The 24,630-nt window shown below is 43.7% G+C and overlaps 1 protein-coding gene across 15 annotated transcripts in view; it reads right to left on the bottom strand.

Annotated features, from left to right (window-relative positions):
- The window catches only part of SOX6 (SRY-box transcription factor 6), a 777,007-nt gene that overhangs the window by 409,344 nt on the left and 343,033 nt on the right, over nucleotides 1-24,630 (bottom strand). The gene's annotated exons all lie outside the window — the stretch shown is intronic.

Below are 24,630 nucleotides of genomic sequence, written 5' to 3' on the forward strand. Positions count from 1 at the left end.
TCATTGCACTCAGCAGGGACCATGGCTCCAGTGCAGGCAGCAGCATGGAGTCAGACAGTGGGGCCAGTTCCAAAGTCGCTCTGGAATCAATGTGCTTGTTTCTTCTCGGTTACACCAGAACTCACTGCCAAGGGCCCAGAAACTGGATTTGGCACCTCTTGGCAAGTCAGGACTCTCAGTCAGCAAGAGAATCCAGGTGCTGGCAGATGAAGTCTTTGATGTCCCTGACACTTCTTAACAGGAGGCAAGCTCAGCCTAAGCCCTGGGAGAACCTTTGGAAGCAGGATGTAGAAAGCAAAGCCTAGTCCTTTCACTCCCAGCACACAAACAGCAAGCAGCAGGCCAGCACAGCAAAGCAAAAGGTAGAGTGGCAGTCCCTCCTACAGCATCCAGCTCTTCTTCCTGGCATAATTTCCTCAGTCCAGAAGGATTCTAACTTTGTGGGGTCAGAGGTCCAATACTTATATCAATTGTTGCCTTTGAGGTATGCAAATTTCAAAGAAAAGTCTTTAGAGTGTACAAGGCCCTGCCTCTCCTGCGTGGCCACGGACGCACTCCAGGGAGTTGGAGACTGCTTTGTGTAAGGACAGGCACAACCCTATTCAGGTGCAAGTGTCAGCTCCCCCCCCCACCACTCTAGCTTAGGAAGACCCATAAGGATATGCAGGGCACACCTCAGCTCCCTTTGTGTGACTGTCTAGAGTAAAATCACAAACAGCTCAAGTGTCTTCCCGACCCAGGCATGTATTCCACAGACAGGCAGATGCGCAGAATGGTTAAGCAATAAAATCCCCACTTTCTAAAAGTGGCATTTTCAAACTTACAATTAAAAAAACGACTTCACCAAAAGTTGTATTTTAAAAATTTGAGTTCAGAGACCCCAAACTCCATATCTCTATCTTCTCCCAGAGGAAATTACACTTAAAAAATATTTCAAGGCAATCCCCATGTTACCCTATTGGAGAAATAGTTCTTTCAATAGTGAAAAATTAATTTAGTCGTATTTCACAATCAGGACATGCAAAAGACACCAGTACATGTCCTACCTTTTAAATATGCTGCACCCTGCTCATGGGACTGCCTTGGGCCTACCTGAGGGGTGACTTACATGTAGTAAAATGGAAGGCTTTAACCTGGCAAGTGGGTGCACATGCCAGGTTGAAATGCAGTTTAAAACTTTTCACACAGACACTGCGATGGCAGGCCTGAGACATGTTTGCAGGGCTACTCAGGTGGGTGACAGAATCAGTGCTGCAGGCCCACCAGCAGCATTTGATTTAGAGGCCCTGGGCAATCAAATATTCCAATCATGGATACACCAATCACCAATTCCATTTATACAGAGAGCATTTGCACTTTAGTACTGGTCAGTAGTGGTAATGTGCCCGGAGTCCTAAAGCCAACAAAAACGAAATTCAGCACAGGATCAAAAACAGGAGTTTGGGAGGCAAAAGGTTTGGTGTTAACCCTGCAAAAACAGCCATTTACAACAGTAAGTAGAGGTAAAAAATATAGCAAGTTAGATGCATGGGTGTACTATTGAATGTTTCAATTATATGGCTTAAATAATGAGGACCTTCAAAGACATTTAAATTGATATTTTGAATAGAGATGGCTTGTGTGTAACCCTGTGTGAACTGAAATGTGACCATTAGAGGCGTACCATTTTAATTTACCCTCAGCTCAGTGGTTTGTCAACCTTGGGGATTATAAAAACGTAACTTGAAGGAACCACCCGTAAATCCAAATCTGTTAAACTAAGGGAGTATTGGAAGAAGTAACCTTTGCCTTTTCGGTTTTCAGTCCTCAAATTACTTTAGTACTGCCAAACAATACATTTGGAGTCTATGTTGACATATATAGATATGCTGACGAATAGATGATTACATGAAACCATCACAAAATCCCCATTACAATTCTTAGAGGATACCATAGTATGGTCAATATTTATGCCCCATACTAGTGTCTTTGTTCATTTTTTAATTTTGTGATTTCTACTAAATTGCAATATGTTTTGTGAAAATGGAAGACTGGTGTGATACTTTCAGGTGCACAGGATAGTCCGCTGCTGTCTCAGAGGCACAGAGAGCCCCTGCATTAGCCCCTGCTCATCTTGACACCATTCAATCTCAATGAGACTGTAAGCTCAGGGCCCCACACTGTATTCGGCAGGATGGCTCAACATTTTGCATTTTTGCACTTTTGCACTCAGTAGATCTATTGTCATGAGCACTGTACAGGAGCAAATCCATTAGGTGCATGGCACACCAATCGTTTTCTTATTCCTGTTCTGCACTTATTTTGCAGTTTATACACATCATTTTTTTCCAGAGTTCAAGTTTTCTTAGATAACAGGTTGTTAAAGTAATTTTCCATGGTCTGTAGATCAATATCATTTGACACACCAGTATAGATCTCTCATGAGAGAAGTCAGCATGAGAATGAGCAGAAAGATCATGACCATAGGTTGGACGTCATGGAAATTGGTTAGGGAATTGCCATTTCTTCAGTGCAGAAGCTCTTTGAATTTGCGGCAAAACATTTTTTCCACACAAGCTTAGTGACTCGCGCTTGCAAAATGTTATTAAGAAAACTGATTTTGCAAGAAAAATATGGTACAAATAAGCACAAATTAATTCGCAGATCCGGGAATTATTTGTCCTTTGCAGTTCATAGACCATACCCACATAGCCAAATTCCAAGAACAACAATCTTCGCAAGGCAAAATGAAATTAATTGTGACTGGAACAAACCACGAATTAATAGATGAAATTGGTGTTGCAGTTACAATTTCGAAAACGGTGGTTCAGTTACGGATGACTGCACGATAGGGATAAACGTTAGAGGAGGCTAATAGCACAAATATAAACACACAGGACAGCTCACGCCTATGATGTCAACTTGGAAAATATATTTTAGTACTGTCAGAGCAACACAAACAGGAACAATATTCACTTGACACAGCATTAATAACAGGCAACTCACAATATTTTCAGACAATAATCATCTTGTTTAAATGTATTTGTCATACAGTTGTTCAACAGTTTCTGATTTTCAGGAAACTGACTTATGGTCTTGCTTCCAAAAACATCTCAGAAGTGCGTGGAGCATGAAGGAGACTGAGTAATGCTGCTGGAAATTTATCATAATGCATTATTTAAAAATGTTCTTCTTTGGACTGCAGAGGGTAGGTAATATTTAAGAGCCGTGGAAACTCGGATATCTTTTGTAGCAGTTCACATGTCAAACTGGCAAGTTGCCTGCAGTTGTGCAGCAAGGAGAAAAATCAATTTAATGTCTGCCCCACAAGGCGACATGAGGTTGATTGGCAGAAAGCAGAGAGCGGCTTTTGATCATATGTCCTAACAAGCCCTTACAGCGCTGGTCTATCTGACTGAGCGGCTCCACATTACCTATTCAAACAGAAGAGACAGGCCACGGCTCTACTACACGGCTGTAGTTTGACACCACAGGAGCTACGCTGGAGACCGAACTACTGTTTCAATGAGTAGCTTGTTCTTTCACGACAAGCAGGTTACCGCAGTTAAGATTGCAGAAGGACTCGACCACGTCAAAGGATGACATAAGAGGGAAATCAAGTGATGTTAGTCAAATAGCAAATCTTCAGGTGCACTCAGACCTGTCCATTTCTGGTCAGTCCAATGTGCAGTATTCAAGACTGTCCATTGGTGGTAAATTGTTATGTTTTCCGGTTTTTACAGTGCCTTGAAATGTGAGCAGCAGAAAACGTGATGCTGGATCGTGCAAGCTCTTTGGCCAAACTCTCACCAGCGCACAATCTTCCAGTCACCACCCCATGACCACTGCATTTAATAATTGTAAATCTTTTCTAATCCTGTCCCAGTTTTTCAACCAAACAAAGTTACGCAAAAAAATAAAAAATAGCACAAATGTAATTAAGACTTAAGGTGCCAAAGGGTTTGCAGACTCCTTTAACATAATTCAGTGGACTAATGCATGTGTTTTCGAAATATATGTACACCCAGGGAAGCACGGGTGCACAGCCTGGGAAAGGTTGATTGAGTCATATCATTTATCCATCTAAGGCTGATAAATTGACTACTGTTGAGTAGCAACATCCCTGTTTTTCAGAACTATATAGTGTGAACTGGTGACAGAAGGTGCTTTCTTTATGCTTTCCTTTCATTAAGTTTCTCCTCTACAGAGGTCAAAAGAGTTACAATAATACATTCAGAAAATAAATGCACCCTTTCAGAAGATGTGGCACAGCGCTTAATTTGTACCAGTGGTAGCAGGTGGGGGGGGGGGGGGGGGGGGGGGGAACATATTCATTTTGGGGGACCAGGATTTAGTTTTCATCATCAGCGTTTGGATGCAAGAGAAAAGCAGAATAGGGGGAGGGACAATGAAGGAGAAAAGCAGTGACAAAAGCAGAAAGAAGGGGTTATAAAGACCCTGTCAAAGTGAAATAAACAGACAAGATCATGTGGTTGAAGAAATAGAAAAACGTTGGAATCAAACCTTGACAGGACTGGAATTGGGCAAAGTGTTTGATGGTCTCCTAAGAATAGTTTAGTCCTCTGTACTTACCTTTTCAAACTAGGCTTCTTTCAATAAAAAATAATGCTAAAAGTCCAACAATAAATTGTAGCCTCTGAAAAACAGTTGTGTGTGTGTGTGTGTGTGGTGTGGGTTAATATGCCAAGTCCTTCAGAAATGTGTTTAGAGTTTGAGTGTACAAAATGCTTCGTGGAGGGCGGGTTCTTAATCAAATTTTCAGGATATCACTCGCTATGTAAATGAGTTCCATTTTGATTCACTTAATGTACATTTATTTTAGGGGGATATCATGAAAATCTGGCATGAATTCAGAGCTCTCTGGATGTGCAATGACGACTAGTTTAGAGCCACATTCGAGTATACAGACACAGAAATATAGTTTGCTTCTAAACAATGTCCTGAAATCACCACTTAATGTATTGATACAACCTTGACTTTCCCAGTGTCTAGCATAACAATCTGTGCCAAGAGATGGGAACATATGCTGTAGAAATGTAAGACTTTCGAGATTAGATTACAGATTCCATGTTACATTCATGCTTTCAGTTGCTTTAAGTTTTGCCCACAATAATCTGAGCTTTGTCACATTCAAACTGGGGTGTAAAGGGGTGTGGCAAAATGGTGGACAGATAGGACGGGCCTTCACACCTCTCCACTTCCCCGTCACAATATGCCCAGCTGCTGCCACTTCAGACACCCTTGAGCATAGCCACCTGACCTTCCTGCACTTGGGAGGCTGCCGAATGAGTGGAGTACCGGGATCAGTGGCTGTGAGGTGGTGCTGGGGTGCTGGGTGGCTGCGGCCTGGCACCGAGTACTGCCTGTGCTTTACAAGATGGCGGTGCTTGTCGGATGGGAGTGGCTGTTCTGTCCCAAACAGCAGCGACATGGATCCGGGCCTTGAATGTAGAGCTGAGTCGGGGGCTTAGAAAGTGTCTTTACCAGGATTGGGCTTCGGTCACTGAACAGAGCCCACACTTATTTGCACCCATAGCTGACCTACCACACGGAAGTGGACCCGTGTGTCAGCCCGGCATCCTTGGTGGACCCTAACTACTGGTCTGGGCTGGTTATCCAGGGAGCTTGGAGTCGTCGGCCTTCTAGCTGCCTGCTGACGAGGCCTGGGGCCTCTGTCCTGCAGCACCATAAGACACTCGCCTGCATGAGACGCCTGTGGTGAGAGCCTGGTGCTGGGGAGAAGAGCATAGGCTGCAGACCACCAAGACTTCTGGTGGAGAACAAGGGCCTTGTCTGCATGACTTCAACATTCTGGGGCCCCTGGGTGCACGTACATACCATAAGGGACCAACATCAGGGGGTTGAGTCACAAGACTCTCTTACCCAGGTGGAACCCCAGGGGAACCCTGGAGGTACAGCTCCTGCCACTGACCCACTGCTTAAACTTGCGGCCTTTGTTTTTCTTCACTGTAAGGGTCCCGTCTACTGGAGTCATCCACAGAGGGAGTGGGGTGAGGGCACATAGACTCACCTACTGGGAGTAGGGGGACTTGGCTGCCCCCACAGTCATGAAACACAGCACAGCTGGCTCAATCCAGACCTTGCAGTGGTCCCGCCCAGGCCCCTCCCCTCCTGGGTGTTGAGAGGATCTGGGGGCTCCCTCGATCTTAACCGGGCCTGCTGCACAACAGATGGACTCTTCCTGCAGTTGTTGATTGCCGTTATCCCCAGCGGCCGCAGGAGATCGTGGGGTGGGGGACAAAGGGGCCACTCTCAGTGTGGGTCCCCGCAGAGGTCTATACTCACTGAAAGATTGCCCAACACCCGCTGGTCACCTTGTTAATTCCTGCACAAATGCTACTGTGGACCCCTATAGCTTGTATAGATGCAAGTTGGCGGTCTAATGCTTCCTGGCCCTAGTAAGGCTCCTGTCGGGTCTCAGGTGGTGGTATGCAAGGTTCCCACACCCAGGATCTGGTAGCTTGTCATTTGCATTGCCTCGCAGGGACCTTGAGGTTTACACACTGGTCCTGACTCAACCACAGCTTTGGCACTTCATTGGAGCCCAATAAATCAAGGGAGGAGGTGCTGTCAGGCTGAGACCGGTGGGATTCGCACATTGCACGTAGCCTGCTGGGTGTAAGACTGAACACCGTACTGTGCAGACTATGGCCGTTGCCGGATAAAAGAAGGACAGATCATTAAAGGAGATGCTGACTAAACTCACAGTGGGCAGAGTAGATGATGGCTCCCACCTTCAGTGGCACCTGGTCATCCGGTGGAGAAGGAGAGGAAGGCCCAGTGACCAGAGCATTTCTGAAGGGCCTTTTCACTTCACTGAGGGAAGATATGCAATTGGTGAAGAGGGACATGTCACAAGACCTGAAGGAGGTTCATTGGGAGCAAGTGGAGGTAGGAGAGAGAGTGGCCACCCTGGAGGAACACAAAACTAGTAGGGACGAGGAGATCCTGCAGCTTCAAAACGAGGTTGTACAGCTTCAGGAGCAACAGATCGAACTGCAAGCTCATGTGGAGGATCTGGAGAACCACTCCAGACAGAACAACATCCACATATGGAGAGCACCAACGAGCACAGAGGAGGAGGACATCACTTTGTACGTTAAATCCCTCTTACGCCAGATCCTGGGAGAGGTCTCTAATGAAGTGATACAGCTAGACAGAGCGCATAGTGTGGGCCTGCTGAGACCATCACATTAGCCTGTGGGAGACTTCTAACTACTGGTGTGTTCAGTGTATGCGCCCATGAGGGCCAAGAGGCTTTTCTCAGTCAAGCACATGCTGAGGACATGACCACCCAAGATAGACAAGTGCTTATAGGGGGAGACCTCAATGTAGTCTTCAGCAATGGCATGGACAGATCTGCATCTAAGATTGGGGGGATATGGGGAGAGCTTTGTCCCCGGTTGGGATAGGTTGGGTGGAGGAACTGGGTCTCAGGGACTTGTGGAGAGGAAGACACCCTGCAACTAGGGATTACACATTCTACTCTTATGCACATAAGACATATGCCCGCTTAAATCATTTTCTGGGTACTAAAGAGACTCCGAATTCTCTCAGGGAGATAGATAAAGAGCCCTGTACATTATCAGATCCTGTGGAAGTCTCTCTTTTGTTAAGCATACTACCTCTGTCCAGAGGACACCGGCCCTGGACATTGAGGGACACCCTCCTCCATAGGCCTCAAGTGGTGACAAAGACAGCTAAAGCCATCTCCGCCTTTTTGGAGATCAAGAACACTGTGTATACACCCGTCTCCCTCTTATGGTAAATGCTGAAAGCAGTCATCGTGGGAGAATTTATATTGATTTCCTACAGAGGTGAAAGACTTTATTACTTTCTGAATGGACTACGAAGTCGACTGCATTTACCATGATGCGTTGGGGTTGGACTTTGTTGCTGGAGTGTAGGCAGTGTGCTCCCTTTCTTTGTAATTTTGTCTTTGGACGGCTCCCTTGAGCCACGGCTGACGAGCCTTGGGAGGCACCTGTGCGCCATGAGTGGTACATTAACCTGAGAAAACATTTGGCGGCATTTCAAGCAAGCCCCTATACCATGCTGCTCCCTGCTGATGACGGGCTAAACCCAGAAACACGCGTACAGGGATAAACAGCACTTGCTGCGCCTACAGAGGCGAAAGACTTTATTACTTTCTGAATGGACTACGAAGTCCACTGCATTTACCATGATGCGTTGGGGTTGGACTTTGTTGCTGGAGTGTAGGCAGTGTGCTCCCTTTCTTTGTAATTTTGTCTTTGGACGGCTCCCTTGAGCCACGGCTGACGAGCCTTGGGAGGCACCTATGAGCCATGAGTGGTACATTAACCTGAGAAAACATTTGGTGGCATTTCAAGCAAGCCCCTGTACCATGCTGCTCCCTGCTGATGACGGGCTAAACCCAGAAACACGTGTACGGGGATAAACAGCACTTGCTGCGCCTAAAGAGGTGAAAGACTTTATTAGTTTCTGAATGGACTACGAAGTCGACTGCATTTACCATGATGCGTTGGGGTTGGACTTTGTTGCTGGAGTGTAGGCAGTGTGCTCCCTTTCTTTGTAATTATATTGATTTCCGCCATGGATAATAAAATTCAACAGGAAAAAAAGTGTGTAATTGTGGCACAGCTGTTGGATCTAGAGAGGTACACAAATGAACTGGGGCTCTGAGGGTCTGAAGAACGCTGGGGCCAGCCAGAGCACAGGTTGCCAGTTTGGACATTGACAGAGTGGAGTATGGCCTACTGTAGCTGGTAATCAATGTGGGTGTCACTTAGCTAATAGACTATGTGCCCAAAAATAGTCGACGGGGTGAAGTCAATTAAGGCTACTGATGAGACCAACGTTATGGGGGATATTCATATTGTCTCTGCCTTTCGGGGATTTACCAAGACCTATACTCTCCTTAGAAATCTCATTCCAACTCCTCCGACCACTGCCTCACCCAGGCCCGCATGACCCGACTGACAGTTACAAGTGCTGCCAAGTTAGATGCCCCAATCTCCCTCCTCAACATGGATATAAAACTGCTTATGGGCATTCAGGCCTCCCGCCTGAACCCGCTGATGCCAGGTTTGGCCGATCCAGAGCAGGCTGGCTTCATTCCCCATAGGCAGTGCAGCTATAACACTGAGAGGATACTGCACAAACTTGACAAGGTCCATCGCTCTTGCCATGAACTAGTGCTCCTAGCCATAGACGCCAAGAAGGCATTTTACTGCGTCTATTGGCTGCACCTCCAGGCCACTCTGGAGCCTTTTGGCTTCGGACCCCGATTTCGTGCCTGGTTCACAGGTGCCTACAGTTACCCCACAGCATCCATCAGAGTCAAAGGAGAGACCTCACCTTCATTCCCCACTAGGGTGAGACACGGCAGGGGTATCCTCTAGCCCCCCCCTGCTGTTTGCTCTTTATATGGAACATTTTGTACAGTGGGTGCATGAAAATCCAGTAATCAGTTGAGCCGTTTTCGACGGTGATGAATATACCCTAGCACTCCACACGGTCAACGTCATAGTTGCACTGGATGATCTGCTCAGGGCCCTCTCTGCTTTTATGTGGGAGACTGAGTCTTTCGGGGAAGTGTCAGGATTCCGGATAGATTTTCCTAAATCTCAGGCTCTTAGCCTTTCACTTTCTCCAGCAACAGTGGCATTAGTGGCCCAACAGTACCTGTTTTTGTGGCAGACACTGTTCATTCCCTACCTGGGCATACAGATAGCCTGAAGGTCACAAAGACATCAATGATAAACTATAAGCTCCTTCTTCAGAGAGTTAAAAGGGAGCTGGCCCAGTGGAGACTCTACCCCATTTCCTAGCTTGGTAGAATAGCGGCTATAAAAAATGTCCATTCTTCCTCGTGCTCTTTTTTTGTTTCAGACCGTGCTGGCAGACTCCCCACCTGGGCTGCTCCATGCACTGCAGGGTAAAATAAATGACTTTGTTTGGGTGGAGAAGAAGTCTTGCATGGCTTGATCCCTGGCTTGCCAACCTCTGCTCAAAGAGGGACTGGGTATCCCTGAACTCAATCAATACTATCGGGCAGTCCAACTCTGCTACCTGGTGGAGTGGTCGCAAGCGGAGTTGGACAAGCACTGGCTGTTCATGGACCAGGCGATTGCTGGCACTTCCCTTTGGAAGATTCCCTTTTTACTGCGCCCCCACTGGTAATGGGGCCTGTACTTATCACCTGTAACTCACGGAATCTTAAAGGTCTGGGAACAAGTGGCGCAAACTCAAGGCTTTATTTCCTACCCCTCTCCATTGACACCCATAGCGGGTAATCTGGATTTTACACTGGGCCTGGATCAGGGCACTTTTCGCCTTTGGTTCACCCTGGACTATCGCTCTACTGGTCATCTGCTCAATGAGGAAGGATTATTATCCTTTGACAATATTAGGGGTGCCCACGCTTTACTGGAGACTGAGAGGATGCGTTATAGGATCTGATATTGGGTGGCACACTCTTCGATTCAAGATGGGGCTCGAAAACCCCATTTAGAATATGAAAAATGGTTGCTCTTAAAGAAGACAGATAAACATATTATTTCTGACATATATGATTTGCTCCAGTGGTCTTCTCCATTGCCCAGGGTCGTAAGTCAGGAGTGTTGGGATGTGGAACTAGATAGGTCCTTGTCACCCCGAGAATGGGACGCAATATATCACAGAGCATGTTACACAGCACGCAACTCATCCAGTGTGGAGACAACAATAAAGACTGCCACATATTGGTACCTTACTCCTGTACAGTTACACAAGAGCGACTCCACATGTAGCCCCGACTGCTGGAGACAATGCGGCACCCGGAGGACTCTGGTGCAACTTCTTTGGGAATGCCTGAAACTTACCTCCCACTGGGAGGGAATTCTGAACGACAGCAATCTCCAAATGCATACACAACTGCCATGGTTCCCAGCGTACATCACACTGGGTCTTCCAAATCCCTTAACTTTCCCACTTACGTCCCTCAGGGGACGACAAGTTGGACTGGCTTTGGGGGCGTCTCTACAAAACATCTTGGCCCATTGGGGAAACCCCACGCTCCCAACACAGCTAGGGTGGTTACACAGATTGTGGTATCCTCTTGACATGGAAAAGCTCACGCTAACTCTCACTCCACAAGGGGACGCTTTTAGAAAGCTAAGGCAGTCTTTCTTGTCTCTCCTTTCTGGGGAGTTCAGGGAACTGACTTGCCTTAAATGTTTGAGAATCCTCCACCTCTCAGACAGGGATGACCCTCAGGGAGGCAGATAGGAAGACATAGACTATTTAATTTAGTCTGTTCATTGTTTCCTTTTTATACAGTGGTGGGTGCTGCGTCACCCTATGTTCACTCTCTTTCGATATATGTATCATAATTTCAATTAGGAAATTTGAACCTAAAAGTGTGCATAAGCATGCGACTCCTAATGTTCTGATATAGTAGGTACATAAGTAAGTCCAGCTCTGCTCTTCTGGGTAAAGTTTGAGGAAGGAGGAGAAGGTGATGTGCTGCCTGTGTAAATGTGGCAATGGCATCTATAGTCTGACAGCTTCTTTGTGGAACTGGTTTGGCAGCACAGCTTCCTGCAAGATATGCTTTTAAAATTCGCATTGAGTGGGCTTTTGCCGCACCCAAATGATTATTACCCTCTCATCTGATGACACAAGCAGTTCGGTGGATCATTGTGCCTCCTGTGGAGTGCTTGCTTTGCCATGCTTGATGGACTATTTTACATCTCAAAAGTAATCTGAATCATCACACATTAACTTTTTTAGCTGAAAGATGCATTGTATATAATATAGCAAACATTTTTTGTTTTGTTTTCTGTCACTACTCCAGGTCTTTTTAAATGTTTGAGTTAGGTCTCAAAATGTAACCCAGAACTATTGACTTTGACAATGTTCATTTGCAAAGTTGATGGGTGCAGCCCACACAGAGCAGTTTGTCATTTGCTGCTTTTCTATCAATGTAAAAAATATAGAAAATGTTAGCAATTCTAAGTACATCGTTGCATGTCATGCTGACACGGGGCCAAGAAGTACTTGCAGAACACTGACTACCATCCAATGATAATGCAAATGGAAGACTACCTCCAACGTGAGATGTAAAAAATATTATCATTGAAAACATAATTTCAATAGTTTTACTTAAATTATTAAGATTATTATAGCAGAGCCTGCTTTGTATGCGAAACTTCACGTTTTTTTAGTTTCATTGCGCTTTTCTCACGAGGTCGTCAAATGTGAAGTGTTAGCCATTGGTATGAACTGCACTTCTTCTAGTCAGTAATCCACTCCTGAACAGTAATTCTTTTGAATGATCTAGGCATTGCTCAATAGGTACAGAATTCATACATACCTAAGAAAAAGAACTGGCACGTGATTTCATGCTTCAGGTTCTATCACATAATGTCTTTGCAACATATCACTATATGGTCAAACTATGTAAGCCTTTCCGAGTTCTGATTCACTAAATCAAATTCTAATCCATTTTGGTCTGTGACATAGGTATTAGCCAATATAAAAGAAGCATGGTATAATTACAGAACTGGGTGAACAGGGAGTTCTACACGATAAGGTTAATGTACCTGCAGGTGTCCAGAATAATCTAGAGGCCACATGTTTGAAAAAACATTATTTTGTACAAGTGAAGTACAACCCACTACCCCATGGCATGGCTCCCAATGTCAGAAATTGTATAAATGATATCTGGGGCGACAAGATTGACTTTCTTCAACTGTCCAGTGAAAGGTCTCTAGCCAGACAGTCTCTTGAGAGTGGAAATTGCAAAGAAGTCCAAATCATAAAATTCAACACTTAAAGTGCCCTTTACCAGTAGTTGGGAGGGAATCTCTAAGGTTCAAGCATGATTAGCAGAACCATGAGAATGTATTTTCGGATTCTAACTAAATTAGAACAGAGATTGGAGTAAAGAAGTAGTTTGTCGCCATGGACCAGAACTGAAAGCTGAGTAATTTAAATATACCAGGGACAGGGTGACTCCATCTTTGTGGGATTTAAACAAGGCTATCTGTCACTCATATTTTGTTTTGCATCATTGCCATAGAGACTAAATAGCAAGGCCACACAATGAGTCCTGGTTGGGAGTTATTTTTAGAAAACTGAATTTAAACCATTACACATGGGCTTACCCAGCCACGCATGCAATATTTTCCATACAGTACTTGGTGTTGCAGGAGTGGGGCAGTGAACTGGATGGGACCAGTTCTACACATTGATGGGACGCTGGCACATTGAAGTATTAGGGTGTGCCCCACTGAGCGAACTCAATTTATTACAAAACAGCACATCCATCAACAATCACCCACACATGATGTTTCTGCTGGAGCCTTGCCCATCCGCTGCCAATGACATCTGAAATACATCAGTGTAGCCTCAACAGGAGGTAGCTTTCAAGTATTTCTGTTGCACTATTTCACACTCTTTGCAAAACAATTCATTCATTATTTTACTGACGTTTTCCCTTTCCATTCTGTAAGTGACCAATGTGTTTCTATTATCTAAACCTTTTCTTCTTGGTCTTCTGTGATCATCGGAAGAGCAGTCACCTCTTCCATCTGTCCTTTAATCATTTTATATTTTACTCATTGTTTATTGAAATTAAGTGGCCTCTCTATCAGACGAGATGTACATAGTTTCAAGACTGTACATAGGAAATGTAATGCGGATGCAGCAGTTAGCTCTGGAAAAATTTACAGTGATGATGTTTCAGATAGGGGAACATCGTCTTGACATATTGATGTCACATATATTTACAAAAAGTGATACATTTAGTATACAGTGACAGCCGAAGCTTGCTAAGACTTGATATTTGGGGAGAGGCGGAGCAGAAGACAGAGAGACTGATGTTTCTGTGTCAGGGTTCTTGAATGAGAGGAGTTGGATTATTGTGGTTACTTGGAGCTCTTGAAGGGAGGAGGTGCCTCTGAGGTGGTAAGGGAGCACACTCCACAGTAGATGTTGTGGGAGCTTAATGGATCTGAACCTTCAAGCACTCTTCAGGAACTTTGGGACAGTTATGAGAGGTATGGCTAGATGTATGACACACGTTGGGTTGGGGAATTAATGGTGTGGAATTGAAAAATATATGGATGTGCTACACCATGAATGTCTTTGACAACTTAGGAGAATTTTTCAGAGTGTGCCCTATATTTGCCAGTTAGCTATTTGCCATTGTGCCTATTGGGTGTGGTGGGTGATAGCAGAGCTGGCCGTACGGTGTGAGCGTAAAAACATTCATAGATTTGTCAAGAGATAGGAAAAATATTGCCTCCTCTCACTAATAAGCTGTTGCAATGTGCCTGCAGGCACACTACTAGTGCGTTAATGTGGTAAGTAGCTGCGGGGAAACATGTGCTTTTAGATTTAACATAAATGCATTGCAATATTCTCATCATCCCAAAGTTCTGAGTAGTTATGTTTTAAGCTTGCTTTCCAACGATCAATGCCTAGTAAAACTCCCCAACTGAAAAGAGAAATAGATCACAGGCATGTAGGAAGACTATGGAAAAGGCCTCTTAGTTCCTATGCAAGGTCAGAAGCAGTCTGCCTTACTGTGATTGCACTGATCGTAAACGCCCCCAGGGTTAAGAACTTCAAGAGTCCCCTCTGGGATGGGATTGGCGAAGTCACCCGGAAGGTTTGCAGAAGTCGGTAGGAATCCTAAATTGGAGAAGGTGCATAGCACCTTTCCCAAAACAAGTACCTCCCGTCCTGTTGGGCAACAGGCTGCAGCGATTTTTCGAATCTTAACACTGCATCAAAAGTGAGACCAGATTCACAAATCTGGCACATTCCAATCTGAATAAATTAACCAAAATATTTAAAATACATTTTTTTCAGAAATATTTCGCCTCTCATTACCAAATACAAAGTAAATGTGTTCTAACGCATTAGTTGAACAAATATTTGAGCAGATAGGTTTATGTTCAACATTCTACAAGAGTACCACACGAACTCGACACTTAACTTAATTCGTAATTTAGTAGTATTAATAAACTTGGCTCTGGGATAGTTGAAGTTTATTCAAATATATTTGAGGGCCTTTCCGTTACCGTAAAGCTGTGCTTGAGCAGGAAGTGACATCGTGCAGTTCCAGACACAACTCAGTAAGTAACGCTGCCCATTCCCTCCCTCAGGACAGACAGAGTACGGTACACGACTATGTCAATTCCTGTCTTTTCTAGTCACTGAATGGCGCTCCCATTCCAAAGCAAACAAACAGCTGTCAAAATTGTTTTTAAGCAAGGATGAGATATCTCAGTCAAATATTATACCACAGGTGGAAAAACAGGCACAGGGCAGCATGTAAACCGTGATGAAATGTTGGACAGGTCACAGTTGTATCCCCGAGGCACATGCATCTAGTTATCTCGACCTCTAAACTGCACACCTAGCATATTTATTATGTAGTAGACCGTTTTGCCCAGAGCTGGTATTTTTATTCTGACAAGTACTGTCTGGAAAGCTTCCCATGAATAATGCATTTCCGATTTTCAGTAAATAAGCACTGGACACAAATCACTATCCTTACTTAGAGCAGCCCCTCTCTAATAGCGCTTTTACACGTGGTGTGGCTATTCAGCCTAATGCAGGAGCCCCGCGCTAAAAAGCCATTGTCATTCATTACTTGGGCTCGAGCACTTAAGGCCATTTTTGGCCTTGTTGCGAAAACAGCGGGAAATGCAGGCTGGCGGAGACTAACTAACGTTCATAACTGGAGAGGGCTGGGGTTATTCACCTAAGCAGCTGGACATGTTCTGTGCACAAAGCAATGGAAAAGGCAGCACATTCCAGTGCCGTCCAAAGACTGCATGAATATCCATCTGGGGGCAGAAATAAAACAGAAAAAGGCTGGTGGCCGCTATATTGACTCCTTTGGTGGAAATGACCAACGTACCGTTTTCATTTGGGTTTAGCGTTGAACATCCTTTGTTGGCCATGGTAGTCCATGCTGCCCTGTGAGAGCAGTTGGCAGGATCGACTGAAGATAAAGAGGGGCCCACTTCAAAGGCACGGGTAGCCCCCACTCCCGCCCGGGATATACCCATCACTTCATTCTACGGGCGTACCTACGCGCAGCCAATTCCAACACCACAGTACAACGAAACATTACAACAAGAAAACGGCGATAAATAAAAACGTACTCTTGGGTACGTTGTGAGAACCAGCTGTGAGGGACAAAGCATATCCAAATGCTGAATGCATGCCCGCCTGCCTGTATCTTGAGAGGGATGCTCCACGCTCTCTCCTCCATCGTTACCTGGAGCCCTCTCTACTTGGAAGCGATGGAAGCCCAGATGCTGGCCAATGATGATTATCCGTGTACATAAAAAAAGTTGCAACAGACAATGCAGCTTATGCATGCACATACTGTATACATTTGCAAACTAGCACACTATCCCAGGCAGCTATAAAGAATGATTGCAACGCTGAATGACCTGCATTCCTGTCAGCAGTCCCCTGACTTTTTCACCTCAATCCTTTTTCACCACCTGCAAGTAACTCTCCAATATTTGCTTAACGTTTCAGAGCACCCATAAAATAAATAAGACGATGTTGTTCTGTAAATGCCATCTGATGTCCTGAATTAATGCCATCACTTCCCACTTACCACCTGCGTTGCCCCTCTGCAGCCCTAATTCTAGCCCGAACACCAGGCTGTCCATCCCACAAACATGGTTGCTTAAAACAAGGCCTGGGACTTCACCTACTGAACCCCTCAAATATTACAGCTGACATGTTCAATCGATTATTACAATGACAATGTCCTGGCCATACAATCAACTCAATGAACTGGACGATACACATATGTGTCCAGTACTGTGTGTCAGACTATCTAATATAGAAATATAGTCTGACATATCTATTGTGCCCTAAATATCGTTCAAAATATTGTTGCACAGGGATAGATTTCCAGTTTTTAACTCCAATGGGGAGGTGTTTTTGCAAATTATATTTAGGACACAGTATTTATGTCAGCCAACATTTAGAAAACAATATTCTATACTCTATTATTGTACAGTTGTCACATTGTTTGTGAAGAGAACAATTGTGGAGCTCATTATAAGTGTAAAGTTATTTGTGGGTCTAGATCATAATGGCTGTCTAAATGTTAAATTACTCTGTACATCTTTCTCTCTCTCTTCTCGTCTCTTTGTTTTACTCTGTCTCTCTCTTTCTGCCTTTCACCCTCTCTCTCTTGTTCTCTCCTACACTTCTTCATGGAATCCAAACCACCTATCCACTCTTCCAGAAGTCGGCACAGTATCAATTCCGTGCATATCAACCCACATAACATATTTGTTTTACCACAGCAACATTCGTGTTAAGATTAGGGGAGTATTCAACATTTGAGGTCTTTGGTAAAGAGGTAAAGCAGTCTAGGGATCTGGTAAATTATGTCTATCAAATTTTCTGCATAAAGCTGTTCAGAATGTGAAAAAGAATGAGATGCCGTGTGGTGCTTGTGGAGGTGAATAAGGATCGAGAAAACTAACATTTAAACACTGAGGCAATATGCTGACATTAATGCACATAGGTCAAAACATTGACAACAAATATGATTTGATACCTGTTCTGTATATCACTGTTCAAGAAAAAAATGATTAATCTGTATGTTTTTCGGAGTGTATAACTGTCCAAACAGGTGTATTGTCTCTATGTCTTTATGTTACTTTGATTTCTCAATCTTTTTCACCTCCATGAGCGCTGTGGCATATCTCCATGCCTTTTCACATTTTGAACATCTTTCTTTGGAAAATGTGATAGACATACATGATATTGGTCGAATCGATGAAATAGTTTCAGTGTTGCAAACTATTTTGATTGGTTTGTGTGAATTTGTTTCATTCACTAATTGAGAAGGATCACTTCAGACCTCTGAGTTTGTTAAATTGTTTTCTGTGAGAAATCTCCGAAGAATCATTGCAGTATATATTACGTTAGACTTCAGCATGGTTTTATCTATTGTGGGTAATGAAAATGTTGGACAGTAATGCTCCCAAACTAGTTTAGTGTTATCTGCCAGACAATTCTAAGCACTTTCAGATACTTTTTCGGGAAGGGGTCCAAATTATAGAGGTAGTAGGGAAAGGGCTGGGTGGATGCAAAAGAGAAGGAAATGGAAGAGAAATATAAAGTAAAAGTGAAAGAAGAAAGAGAGACATGAGGAATAAGAGACAGAAAAAGAGAGAAAATGAGCGATGGCCAAAGACAGATATGAATAGAGAGTGGAAGAAACATCAAGAGGAAGAAGAGATGGAAAGAAAAGCGAGGGGGCAGGAGCAAGAAAGAGCGCGAGAGAAGAGCAAGACAGGATGTGTTTGAAATAAAGATAATTAATACAGAAAACTTTGACACAGACATTCCGAGGAATTACACAAACATATGTGAAGAAAGAGAAAGAGTGAAACATGTATCTAAAAACAATCTGTTTTTCCAAGGAAATAACAAGTGTCAGAATGAGATGAGAAATGTGAAAATCTGCTCCTGGATCCCTGCTTGGAAATCTACAGTGAGTCCTGGTGCTGCGCGGAGAGTGTTCAGCACATCACACCATGCAGTATGGCCACGAGAACATTGCCAGATGGCCTGCTGCTCGAGCGTCCTGTGCCAGCTCATCCATGAAGCTGCACTGGCATGGATTCTGAAGGGAATCACTCATGTGCCCTCCCCAATTAGATGGATGATGAATACTGGCACCGGGCTTTGGAGAGGCAAGAAAGAGGTATTCTCGGATGAGGCACGGGGGACATTTCTTCCTGTGTGTGCATGTGTTTGAAGGAGATGCTGTCTGGGCACAGGAGGCGTGGCAGCTAACAAGGTACAGTGAGAGGTGTAAATAAGGCGGACAAGGGGAGAATGATATGTACACTCTACCATTGAAATGTAAAAATAGCACAGTTTGCTGAAAAAGTAAAACCATACCAACTCTTGTAGGATAATCGCTGAAGGTTTGAAACATCCCAGCTGAAAATAGGAAACGATCCCGCGAGGTTTTAATTAGCTAATCTCTACTCTTGCTGTATTTCTGTTATCTTCTTACAAATAAGCAAACTTTTTCAAAAAGGAAATAATAAATTAGAAAATCCATAAGAACGTAAGCAGAAAGGCATCCAGCATTATCCAGATTAATCATGACATTTATTAGCACAAGCATTTTGCCTGTAATTTAGTTGTATGAAAAATGACAACTAAATGTCTGAGGGGGCGTCAATGGAAATATAAGCTTGAAACGTGTCCATTTTCTGGCCTGGCTGAGAAGATATAGCCAATTCCTTGGAGTTATAGATAGTTTTGGCAGCAGTAAGCCCTACTCACGCAGTACGCTGTTTATTCTAGTCCAAGCTATTTTACACTCCATGTGTTGATTCACAGCACCAGATCTTGGAGATGCCCAAATTACTGGTTTTTGGCAGTTTCGTAGAAAAGGAGGTACAGCACTGAGAAGAGCAAATGTTTGTTTCTCGTAGCCACTTTAGTAGCAATGGATCAGAAGAATTCTTTAGACCTTCAGACTATCCACCAAATAACAAATTACCTTTGTGCCTGTACACCTCAGCCAATAAATACTTTTTCAAACAAACTACTAAAACAGTGTCAGGTTAATGCAGTTGGAGGTGTATCTCAGTTAGGGTCACATTTTACATGCACAATATAACACATAACTATAAATCATGCGCTAAGGTAACTATAACCCACCATTCACAGTTTCCCCATGAATACTTTTATATCAAACGTCCTAGCAATATAATCAATGATGTCATAGAAGATGTCGTGAGTGATGTAATATGTGGGGAATTAGCAATGCGTCGCGAGGGCGCAAGTTATAGATAGCTTAGGCATATGTTATAGTTGCTTGAGATAACTATAAAATGTGCACCTAACTATAACGTCCCTGTAACGTTTGTTTTTTCTAAGTGAATTTCTATGTTCTTTTTATCATAAATTAACATTTAATTACCACACATTAGACCCCAACCTCCAAAAAGGCAGCTAACCCAGGTGGAAGGCATGAAGGCCCCCTCCTCAGGCTGATTTTGGCCCCGGCGTCTCAATACTCGTGGGCTGCTACATTTTCTTAGGGGAAGGGGTAGGTGGCCCTTCTCTCTGGGCCATATTTGGCCCCAGATACCCCACCCATTGGGGCATATCACTTCAATTATGGGGGAGGTGGCATACAGACCCCCTCCTCAGGCCATTGTCATCTCTGGGGACCCCATCTCCCGGGACATGGCCTTATTATAAAGGGGGGGCATGCAGCCCCTCTCCCTGAGCCAATATTAGCCCCTGGGACCCAATCCCCTGGGGCCCGCCCAGTCAATGGTGGGGGCCCTGGAACCCACCCAGGGCACCCACTTCATATTTAAAAAGGAGAGTGGGCAGGCAGCCCCCTCCCCGGGCTACTTATGGCCTAAGAGACCCCATCTCTCAGGGCCTGGCCTTATTCTTATAGGGAAGTGGGGCATGCAGCCCACATCCCTAGGCCAATATTGCACCAGGCACCCCATCCTGCAAGGCCGATATGTAAAGGAGGATGTGTCCCCCGGGGCGTAAGTCAGCCTAGAGAAGGGGGCCCCATATGCCCATTATGATTATAAATCTACCCTTGGAACCTTGCCCAACAGAGGGGCACATACAAAACAAGTACGGGAGCTCGCACAAAAAAAATAAATATATATTAGCACAGATTCACAGACGTTTGTGGTAAGATTTACAAAAAAACGTTTTGGCTCCCAGCACGGTCGCTATGGGACCCCACCACCAAGATTAGGGCGTTAGGATATTTCTACCCTGCCCCCTTTTGTTGTTTTGTCATGTTTATTTGGGACCCAGACTCAGTCCCAAGTCCCAAGATGGCTGCCAACAGTTTCTGATTTAAGTGTTGGCAGTCTACCAGATCTCATTTTGAGATGTCGGATCCGTAGACCCTCCAAATCCTTAGATATACAATTTTCTTTTTTCTTTATTAAATTCAAAACTACTGAACAGGCATACACCAATTCACAATAACCAATCTTTCTAAACCAGGATCTAGGTTTCTGCCAAATTTTGTGCAATTCCATTCAGCGGTTCGGTCTGTAGTCATGTTTAAAATCCCTATAGCAAATTGCCTGGGGAAAACACATTTTTGGGACCCCAACTTTTTCTCAGCCCCTGCTTGATGAATTACCCTGAAACTTTGCAGACAGTAGCTGGAGTGACTGGCTTACTGGTTTTGAAAAATTTGTGAAGATTTCTCAACCAGCGTTCAAGTTAATGGCAAAACAAACAAAAGTTTCATCTATGGAAACTAGGTCCTACCTATAACTACCTACTTGTGACCACCACTCAGGGACATCTTAAGGATTTTGGGGGCCCTGGGCCATATATATTTAGGGGACCCCTGTTCGGAACTATTTTGAATTTATGATTAAATTACAGCTCTTTCATTCCCTCTTTGGTTCAATCACTGACAGTGGACATGAACATTCATTCAAATTTTAAAAGTGTTTACAACTAGTATTCAGGGATAGTAATGTGTGTTTTCAATATTGTAACACAGTAGCAGCTCACTAACAATTAATGCAAATAATCCTTGTGACACCCTCCTATTTCTCATATGTGAGGTTCTATTGTGATCTAAAATAAACTTTTTTATGAATGTTGAGTGAAACGAGCACATTTCTCTGCAAAATGTCTGCAATTGACTCTCATACATTAATAACTTTAAAAATAAATTTGAGGAAAACATGACTTAAAACAGAAATATTCACAGTCTATCAGGAGGCCACCTGAAAGACTTGGGCCCTTTGCCAGAGCCCACTTTGCTTTGCTCATGCCTCAAAATGTCTCTGTCACCAGTAGGTTAAATATATATATATATATATATATTTTTATATATATATATATATATATATATATATATATATATATATATATACACACATATTTCTATATATCTATGTATCTATATATACCTATATCTATATATCTATATATATATCTATATCATATATGTATATATCTATATCATATATGTATATATCTATATATCTATATATATATATATATATATATATATATATATATATATATATATATAGCATGTACTACCTAGTAGTGGTTGCCACTAGGTAGTTATAGTTACAACATAGTTTCTATAAAAAAAAGTGTTTTTTTTATTTGCCTATATCTTCAGCGCCTATTGACAAATATTCCCAAAACCTTTTTGCTCACGTCAGCTGGTATCTGGAAAGTTTCAGGGTGATCTGTCAATTGGGGCCGAGAAAAAGAGGGGGTCCCAAAACACATTTTCCCCATTCATTTTTTCATTGGGATTTTGAACAGCGGTAGCACCGCAACCACTACACCAAATTTGGGAGAAAGGTAGCTCTTGGTCTAGAAAGAGACCTTTTTGCTATTCAGTGTAAATCCATTCAGTAGTTTTAGAGAAATTAATGAAAATCCAAATTTGTATAACTAGCAACGCAAAGGATTCGCGACCCCTTCCGATCTCATGCTGAGATCTGATTGGCTACCAATACTTTAACACGGAAGAGTTGGCCGCCATGTTGGGACATGGCTTCAGCAGAGTCTCATAAAAAAACATTAGAAAAATCAAAAGGGCCCAGGGTAGGGACACCCAGATCCCTTATGTCTGGTGACTGGGTGCCATAGGGACCACCCCCAGGGCTAAAAAGCTCTTTTTAAAAAACATATTGCTATGAGATCGTGACGGGGTCGCAAATCCATGGCAAAAATGTTTAAAAAAAAGAAGCATGGGCTCCCGCACCACTTACTATAGAAGCCCCTGGATGGGCCACCTCCCTGGGACATTGATATTTGTAATGTGGCCCCCCGCATCCCCAAAACCACCACCTCCCCGGGACTTTAAATTATTATGATGTAGGAGGGCGATGCGCCACCGCAGCTTGGAGAGTGCTCTAACCCAGCGCATTTAGCATTGGTTGGATTAATGTATAGTAATGAAAATTACTATAGGTTAAAAAAATATAGAAATTTACTGCAAAAACAAAGTTAACAGGGACGTTATAGTTAGGAAATAGAATTTAAAAAAACACAGAAATTCACTGAAAAAAAACAAACGTTACAGGGACGATATAGTTAGGCTCATAATTTAAACGTACAAAACCTCAGAAATTCACCAGTTAGAGTTATCTCAAGTAACTATAACTCACTCCCTCGCCATGCACTGCTAATTGCCCACAAATTTTGGCACTCTTTGATAACATCATTGATAATATCAATGTAATATTTGCTGTAACAGTTTTGATGAAAAAACTGTGCATGGCGGGGACACGCAGCCCCCTTGCAATGTGCACACAGGCCTGGGAGGTGGTGGTCCCTGGGCTTTGGGTATCCCAAAAGGAACCCCTTTTAAAAAAAAAAGAATATTTGCCCTGGCGAGGTGGTGATCCACAGTGTAGCGGGGGGGAATGTCGCCACGCATATTTAATGAAAGCCCTGGGGAGGTGGTGGTCCCTGGGGCAGCAGTGGGGCACGTGGCTCCCTGCATATTTAATGAAAGACCTAGGGAGGTGGTGGTTCCCAGGGCAGCGGGTGGGCATGTGGCTCCCCCCGCATATAAGTTATAAGCCCCAGGGGGAGGCAGTCCCCGCGACAGCAGGAGAGGGCCAGGGCTCCTTCCACCCCCCATATTGTTACATCAAAGCCCCCGGGTCATGGCCCACCCGGGGGCATTATAGTAACGAAGCACGGCAGGTCTGAGGATTCACCACAACTCCATTCATAAAATTACAAAAAATGCTTTTTAGCCATGGGGGGGGGTCCCTTTTAGCTAAGGGGTGAGGGCGTTCGTACCCTTGCCCCTTTTCTTTATCCTTTACTTCTTTGGGGGGGACTCAGCTTCAGCTGAGGCCCAAGATGACTGCCAACACTTGTTGAAGTGTTGGCAGCCAATCAGATATCAGCACGGGGACAGTTGGATCAGCGTCTCTGGGTATCTATATTTTTTACCTTGAATGACTCCAAAACTACGGATTCCCACCAAAAACCACAAAAAGCATAATCTGTGCAACAGAATCAAGCTTTGTGCCAAATTTGGTGTAATTCTGTTCAGTGGTTCAGGCTGTAGGCGTGTCTAAAGGGCCTATGGAAAAATTAATGGGGAAAACTGCATTTTGGGACCCCCCCTTTTTCTCAGCCCCTGCTTGATTGATCACCCCGAAACTTTGAAGACAGAAGCTGAACTTTGCAAAGTATGAAGTTTGAACATGTTGTGAAGATTCATGAAGCTATAAAATCAAAAAAACGTATAAAACCTTTATATAAAATCCTATAAATCTAATGGCCTTGCAGCCAGCCACACACAGCCAAAAAACATGCCTGGCGCTTGTTATATTAAGGTGCATGCTAAAAAAAACAACACAGAAATTCACTAAGAAAACCAAAGGTTACATGTTACAGGGACTTTATAGTTAGGTTCTGCATTTTCTCGCACAAAACCATAGAAATTCTGCAGTTATATTTATGGTTAACTCAAGTAAGTATAATTTGTGCCCACACCATGCACATCTAGTTACCCTGCACATTACATCATTGATGACATCTTCTGTGGCATCATTAATATAATCACTGCATCACTGC

Source organism: Pleurodeles waltl, chromosome 3_1, assembly GCF_031143425.1.
Source record: "Pleurodeles waltl isolate 20211129_DDA chromosome 3_1, aPleWal1.hap1.20221129, whole genome shotgun sequence".
In the NCBI taxonomy this organism is placed as follows: Eukaryota; Metazoa; Chordata; class Amphibia; order Caudata; family Salamandridae; genus Pleurodeles; species Pleurodeles waltl.